Source organism: Solanum dulcamara, chromosome 10 (genome assembly GCF_947179165.1).
Source record: "Solanum dulcamara chromosome 10, daSolDulc1.2, whole genome shotgun sequence".
Classification (NCBI taxonomy): Eukaryota; Viridiplantae; Streptophyta; class Magnoliopsida; order Solanales; family Solanaceae; genus Solanum; species Solanum dulcamara.
The window spans coordinates 68,154,213-68,161,531 of record NC_077246.1 but is presented as its reverse complement, the minus strand read 5'-3'; the positions used below and the strand labels follow the sequence as shown (position 1 = coordinate 68,161,531).

The window sequence follows — 7,319 nt, the reverse complement described above, 5'->3', positions numbered from 1 at the left end:
ACATGTATCTAGTGCCATATACATGTTAGATACATATATCTAGTGTGATTCTCATGTATATGAGATGCATAAACAAATCTCGCTCGCCTCCTTCCCGTTATTGTTCGTCTCTCCCTATTTCAACATATCTGATAGCGAAAAAGCATGTATCTAGGTGTTTCTAACTTAAAATTTGGTATGTAATTATTAATTAGTGAAACAATATGTAATTATGTCAAACTATAGAGAGAATTCGTAAATATGATAGGAATGTATGTGTAATTAGGTAGTTTTTCCTTTTTTTATTGTCGGCTATGCATTCTTTAGTGTTTTCTTCTTCTTTTACTTGGAGTGATGCACTTGAGCCGATGATTCTCTACCTCCACAAGATATTCGTAAAGTTTGTGTGTACTCTACCCTTCCCGAACTCTATTTAGTGGTATTTCACTTGGTATGTTATTATTGTTGTTGAATTTAAATTTAAGTATGAATGTTTTATTTTAAAATGAAATTTTCAAGCACGAATTTGAATTAGTCAAATTTGAAAATGAATACCGAATATTAATGAGAAACAAACAAAAAAGAAATTAATCTCTGGAGATGGACGTAAAATATAAAATATATGCATATATAAGACAATGTAAAAATATATATGTTTTTTGGACAGACAAATGGGATGTCACTGTTATCCTATGAGATTAGCTTCTCCACCACTTTTATGGAATAGTTAATTCTATAATTTTAATACACAATAATTTTCGGGATTAATTAGTATCCATAATCAAATGAAGGAAAGCATAAATTTGTATTTCATTCCTGAATTGTTATTCCTTTGAAGTTGGCAAAAAATAGGTTATGAAATTTAAAATTATTTTTAAATATATATTTTACTTTAAATACTTAAAATTTTGTGATTTCTTGAAAAAAAATCTTCAAAATACTTTTAAAAACTAATCAAATTTCATGGACAAATAATATTTCAATTTAGTTTTATATATAAAAAAAATTCAAAATCTGTGGTCAAACACAGGAGGTTAAACTCCTCCACAATTTATATGGGCTCTAAAATCTAGAAGTTGTAGTGTGAAAAATTGTTAAAATGTACCAACTTCGTCTCAATTTATGTGACAAAGTTTAACAAAAAATTAAATACTATTTTGAAATTTATGATCTAAAATAAAATTTAGACATTTGTATGGATATAATTCATGAGAATTTTTAAGTTATAGAATGGTAACATTTTTTTTTGAGACAAATTAAAAAGAAAAATATACCACATAAATTGAGATGGAAGAAATAATTCATATCATAAAATAATACTTCCTGAATGTTCACCTTAGTGGATTTTTTTTGTCAAATATGTAGAACCCAACATGAATAGAATGTTAAAACTATCATTATATTTTTACCAAATGAAAAAAATGTGTTATTTTTTTCTGGACCAACTAAAAAGAAAATCTGATTTTAAACAGGCAATATTAATACAAGAAGGGGTCCATAGCTCAGTGGTAGAGCATTTGACTGCAGATCAAGAGGTCACCGGTTCGAACCCGGTTGGGCCCTTCTTTTTTTGCTTTTTAAAATTTTCTTTTGTTGTATCCTTTTCTGTTTAAAGTTAATTACAAGTTTAATCATGCAGATTTCAAGTTTAATTAATTTTAAGTTAAAGCGTATTACATACACAAATGTTGTGCACGTTTTAATTTTTACTTCAAAAAGAAAAGTTTTGTTTGTGAAATTAAAACATTGGAAGGATTTGTAAACTTCAAATTTTCCTTCTCATGATTGTCTTCTTTTTAGTGTGAAGATCAAATTTGTTATCTTATAATTTCCCTAGCTAGGTTAATGACAAGGGTCATATTTGGAAATTCACAAGCTTATATGTTTAAGCGCATGTTAGGACGTAAAATTGTGAAATTTTAAAATATATATATATATATATTTTCGTTTTCAAAGTGGAAAAATGATATTTGAAAATTGAAGTTGGTTTTGAATTTTTTGTAAGTGATTTGGAGAGAAACAACCTTTTGTTGTTTGAAGTTGAATTTCAAAAGTTTCTATATTTTTATGGCCTAACATGATTTTCGAAATTCAACTTTAAAAAAAAGTAGAAGAATATTCATAACCAAACAGATGTTAATACTACACTCATGGGCGGCGCTAAGGACAGAAGAGAGTTTGTTTCAACCCTTTTTACTAGAAAATTATACTATATACATACAAGGTCACTAATTTTTATAAATCATTGCAATAAAATAGGTAAGACAAAAAGTTTACAATATTGAGAATGAAACTTATGTTCTTTTTTTCCTGTAGAGACCGCAAACATATTGATACTAACCCACAGAGCAATAGAAATGCAATTTGGATTTTTTAAATTGTCTCGTAAACATGAAAATCTCATGATTTATGAAAACTACAAAACTTCTTCAACTCTCATGCAATTTCACCAGGTGAGCAAACCATAGTTCATAATAATAAGGTATCGAAATATCATATGGCGCCACATTAGTAAATCATATATCTCAATATCCCTTTTAAATAAAGGTGATTACATGTTATTACAAACTTTCAAATACACAAAATTTTACAAAGATCGACTAGTCCAACAAATCAACAGTAATAGTGACTAGTTATTCTTTAATATAATCCTCTTTTATGATATGAAAAATCTTTTCACATCGAACATGAATCTTAACAATCTCTTTACATTGAGCATGAATCTTTCTTTTTTTTTTTGCGAAATTTAAGATGATAGATCTTTGTTTGCAAAATATAAACTCATAGGTTTAGTTTTATCTTTAATAAAATTGAACTTACAACTTGAAATTTTAAAAAATAATTATGTTTTTTTAAAAAAAATGACTCAAAAGGTCGATTTTTGACTATTTTTAATAGTGTCAAATCATGATTTGAAATTGAACTTAAAATTTTACTTACATTTCGTAAATAAATATATTAATTTCAAATTAAAACTTTAAATTTGAGCCCAAATGCATATGGGCCGAATGCTTGTTAAGAGTTTGTTTTCTATTCATATAATTAAATTGTCAATCTACATTAACTTTTCTTTTTAATTAGGGCTCGAGACCAATAATATGAGTAAACTCACATTTATGAGAAGGAGAAAATCAAAACAAAATGTTGACAAGTTAAAAACCCAGAATTAACCCACTGCGTGGGCAACAGACTACATCCTGACTAGCGAGTGTTGTGGTGGAATGAATAGGAGAAATTTTTCCGTCTTTAATCATAAGTCTTGGATTTAAATCTTAAAAAATGAAAAAATTAACTTGGAAATGAATGTTTCCTCTTTAACTACTTTTACCCGATAAAAAAATGAATTAATCAATAACAAGAACAATATACCCAGTGAAATTCCATAAAGTAGAGCCTGGGAAGGGTAGAATGTACGCAGCCCTTATCATTACCTCATGGAGGTAGAGGGGTTGTTTCTAAAAGATCCTTGGCTCAAGCGAATCAATCCCAAATAAAAGAAGAAAAAAAACAGTGGAGAAAGTATAATGATTAATAAGAAAAACAGTATAAACTCTACGAGATTGAAATAATAATAATAAAATAGTGTGATAACTGAAATACAATAAACAACATAACTGCAAGGGCACGACTAGTCCTACACCAGGCACTAAACCTTAAATGCAAGTCAATTCTCTATCCCTACTACCCTAATACGCGACCTCCACTCTTTTCTATCGAAAGTCATATCGTCAATAATATGAAGCTGCGACATATCAAAACGAATATTCGGGTGTAAATCTATCTCCTTGGTTTCCAACTATATAGTCAGAAAGTAAAGAGTGCATTGACAATTTAGATAAGAAAAAAATTAAATAGACAACAATTAACGTATCTCTCCGCATTCAACGCTACCTAATTCATCAATCTGTCTTACATTATATACATATGTTGTCAATCTTGTCATACATAAAATTCAAAAAATATCAAGAAAATAAAAACTTTTTTCAAGAAAAAAAAATAATTTCTATTTTTTAGGATAAAAAGGTTGTTTTTTTGGGCCAAAAATAATATTTCATGTTTTTTGTTGTACCCAAGATTAGGCAGGATGCAACACACATCAGTCCCTTTTTGTTTATTTCTAGGTCTCTCACATGTGAGACACATATGAGCAATGAGTGTCTTCAAAACTAAGATGGGTTCGCAGGTTTGGAAAAGGATCGCATCCTAAATAATGTGACGTAAATAGATTATTTTAAAATATCAGATAATTCAGCTGAATGAGCTATATATCTTAGTAATGATATAAACAGACTATTCTAATACATCAGTGCAATATAGTGCATAGATAATTCTATTGAAGGAGCTATATATCTATTCATTCGAAATAACTTTAGCTTATAGCTTATATTTTTTGTATGTTTATACTTTTATCGTTTTAATTTATGTGACATAGGTAGAATTTTGAGAGTCAAATCAATTTTTTCTTTGAGAGAAATTTTTTTATATATCTTTTAAATGTTTTAAGTTGTTCATTATTTTGATTTATAGTACTTTTTACGTAGTTTTCAAATATATAAAAAAAAATATTTCAAAAAACCTAAAGCTTCTATGTCTGAATTCACATTTAAAATTTAAAAATTTAAACTTGAAATTTTCAATTGTCACATAAATTAAAACGAAAAAATAATAAAATAATCTGTATTTAAATTTGGGCAAAATAAAAATTTCTTGTTTTTGTTGTACAAAGATGGGGACCCAAGATTAGGCAGGATGCAACCCACACAGAGCCCCTTTTTGTGAATTTTCTAGGTCTCACATGTGTGACATATGAGCAAGAAGTGGTTTCAAAACTAAGACATTTATATTTATAGTTTACATCAAATTATACTAATTTATTATAAAATAACTATAATTTAAGTATGAATAATAGGTTTTAAATTCAATAATTTAGACGAAATGTGGTAGAAGTCCAAATTTGAACTTAAAAAGTTTAAATTCTGAATTCCCATATGTATATATGAATATATTTCAATAACGATTTTTCAAATATGTGAAATTACTTAGGAAATCATTGGACTTATTTTTTTATCAATAAAACCATTTGACATAAGAATTATCTCTTACAAGGTCATTCCAAAATTAGATTTTCTATGACTTTAAGTGATTTCACATACTTGAGTGATTCTTAGAAATTTACTCTTGTATATATGTCCCACAATAAGTTTATTCTTCTATTCTTTCATGAAAGTCCAATGATTTATTTATAACTAGCACTAGAGCTACACTGATTGATGGATGATCACTTGAGCACCTTTCATTAAAAAAAATTATAGTGTTTTGAAGTGGTAGTGCATTTCGGTTGTTTAGATTGAATATGAAAATTCTAATTTGGATTCTTGATTTTCAGATTGACGAAATTACAATTCAAATTATCAAATAAATTTGAAATTTGATTGAATTTCATACTTTCAATTTGGGATTAATCGATTTGGATATTTGAATATTTGTTTTTGACTTTAAAACCCTTTAACATAGACCATAGCATTTAACAACCTCAACTCACCTTATAATTTGAATGTATATCTTTCTATTGTTAACAATGATTGAAGTCACCCTACCAGATATGTCGATGTAATTTCATATTGGACTTAATATAATAATGGATAGGGCTATAGGGTACTAATATATTGAACCTAGAAAATTGAACTTATTAGCACTGGACACATATGATACAAATAGAATTAGATATAAGCACTGGCGAAACTAAAATTTTGACTAAGAGAATTCAAAACTTGAAGAGGTAGACACATGAACTAATCGAAAGGGGTTTAACATCTGCTATATATACATAAAAAATTATTTTAACCATATATAAATAATATAATTTTCTGCCAATGGGTGTTCTGATAACCCTTGACTACAAAGTGTCTCCGCCTCTGAATATACGACATACAAATTTTAGATTTTCGTATAATACTAAATATGATATCCAATCCAAAATTGATATTAAAAAAAAATTCAAAAGCCAAACCAAATATCCAAAACGTTCAAATCAATATAATCAAACGCACACTTTAATTTTCATCATAATTTTTTAGCATTATCATTAACATTTCATTCATTTACGGTGAATGTTGGCAATCAAGAAACTTTGAATTGAAGTTTCCGTAGCTTGATGATGTGTTTTATATAATATATTAATTTCACGAATGATCACTAAAAAAGTTTTATCTGATCGTATCAAAATCAGTAAAATATTTTTATAATAAAAAAATCATTCGTAATATAAAAAATTCGCAATAAAAAAACTTGATAAATTTTTAATATTTAAATGATGTCATATAAGTCGATATTATATATAGTGACTAGTGATATTGGTGTTGTCCAGCTCAAAAACAAAGTTTCAAGGATTCAAGAAAAAAGGTTAAGAACTTTATAGGACAAACTTAAACATGTTATTGATTAGTGATTAGTTCACTTAAATGCGTATGCAAAATACTCATAAGTCATAATCATCTTTTTAATTAATTATGTTAAGTGAAATCCAATGGTTGTCAATCAATATAATATGGTCCTAATTAATTAATTTTATCATTTCTTTGAGTATGCTGTACTTACTTCTCTCTAATAAGTGTTTCTAACGTCTCTTAATTTCTTAAATTTTGAAAATTTGTTTTCTATAATATTGTTTAGTATGAGTTATATCATGCTTTAACAAACTTTGGATCGAGGCCACTAGATGAGAGAAGCGATACTGAGATGGTTTGGGCATGTGCAGAAGAGGGGGGTCAACGCCCCAATTAGGAGGTGCGAGCTGTTGGATTTGGGGTTATGCGGAGGGATAGGGGTAGATCGAAAAAGTATTGGAAAGAGTTGATTAGACAAGATATGATGCTACTTCATATCACCAACGACATGACCTTCGATAGAAAGGAGTGGAGGTCGTGGTTTAGGGTAGAAGGCTAGTAGGAATAGAATGGTGTCTTGACATGTGTCGGTTTAGGGTGGTCGTAGGTCTAGGCATGCTTTTATAGATATGTTGTTATTGCCTTTGTTTATTATATTACTTTGATATCATTATTGTTCTTGTCTTGTAAAATTTACATAGCTTTTCGTTTTATTGTCATTATGCTATATATATTATTTTTCTCTCTTACTTGGGACTGTGACTTTTGAACCGAGGGTCTTTTGGAAACAACCTCTCTATCTTCATGAGGTAGTGGTAAAGTCTGCGTACATCCCACCCTTTTCAGACTCCACTTATGAGATTTCACTCGGTATGTTGTTGTTGGATCATATGTGAGAGAAGACCACTTGTGAGATTTCACTCGGTATGTTGTTGTTTGTTGTTGGATCATATG

At 28.4% G+C, this 7,319-nt stretch overlaps 1 non-coding gene across 1 annotated transcript; it reads left to right on the top strand.

Moving 5' to 3' along the window:
- The first annotated feature begins 1,470 nt into the window (after window positions 1-1,470).
- Window positions 1,471-1,542, top strand: TRNAC-GCA (transfer RNA cysteine (anticodon GCA)). The gene has a single exon. It is a non-coding gene; the product is annotated as a tRNA-Cys (tRNA).
- Window positions 1,543-7,319: the final 5,777 nt, after the last annotated feature.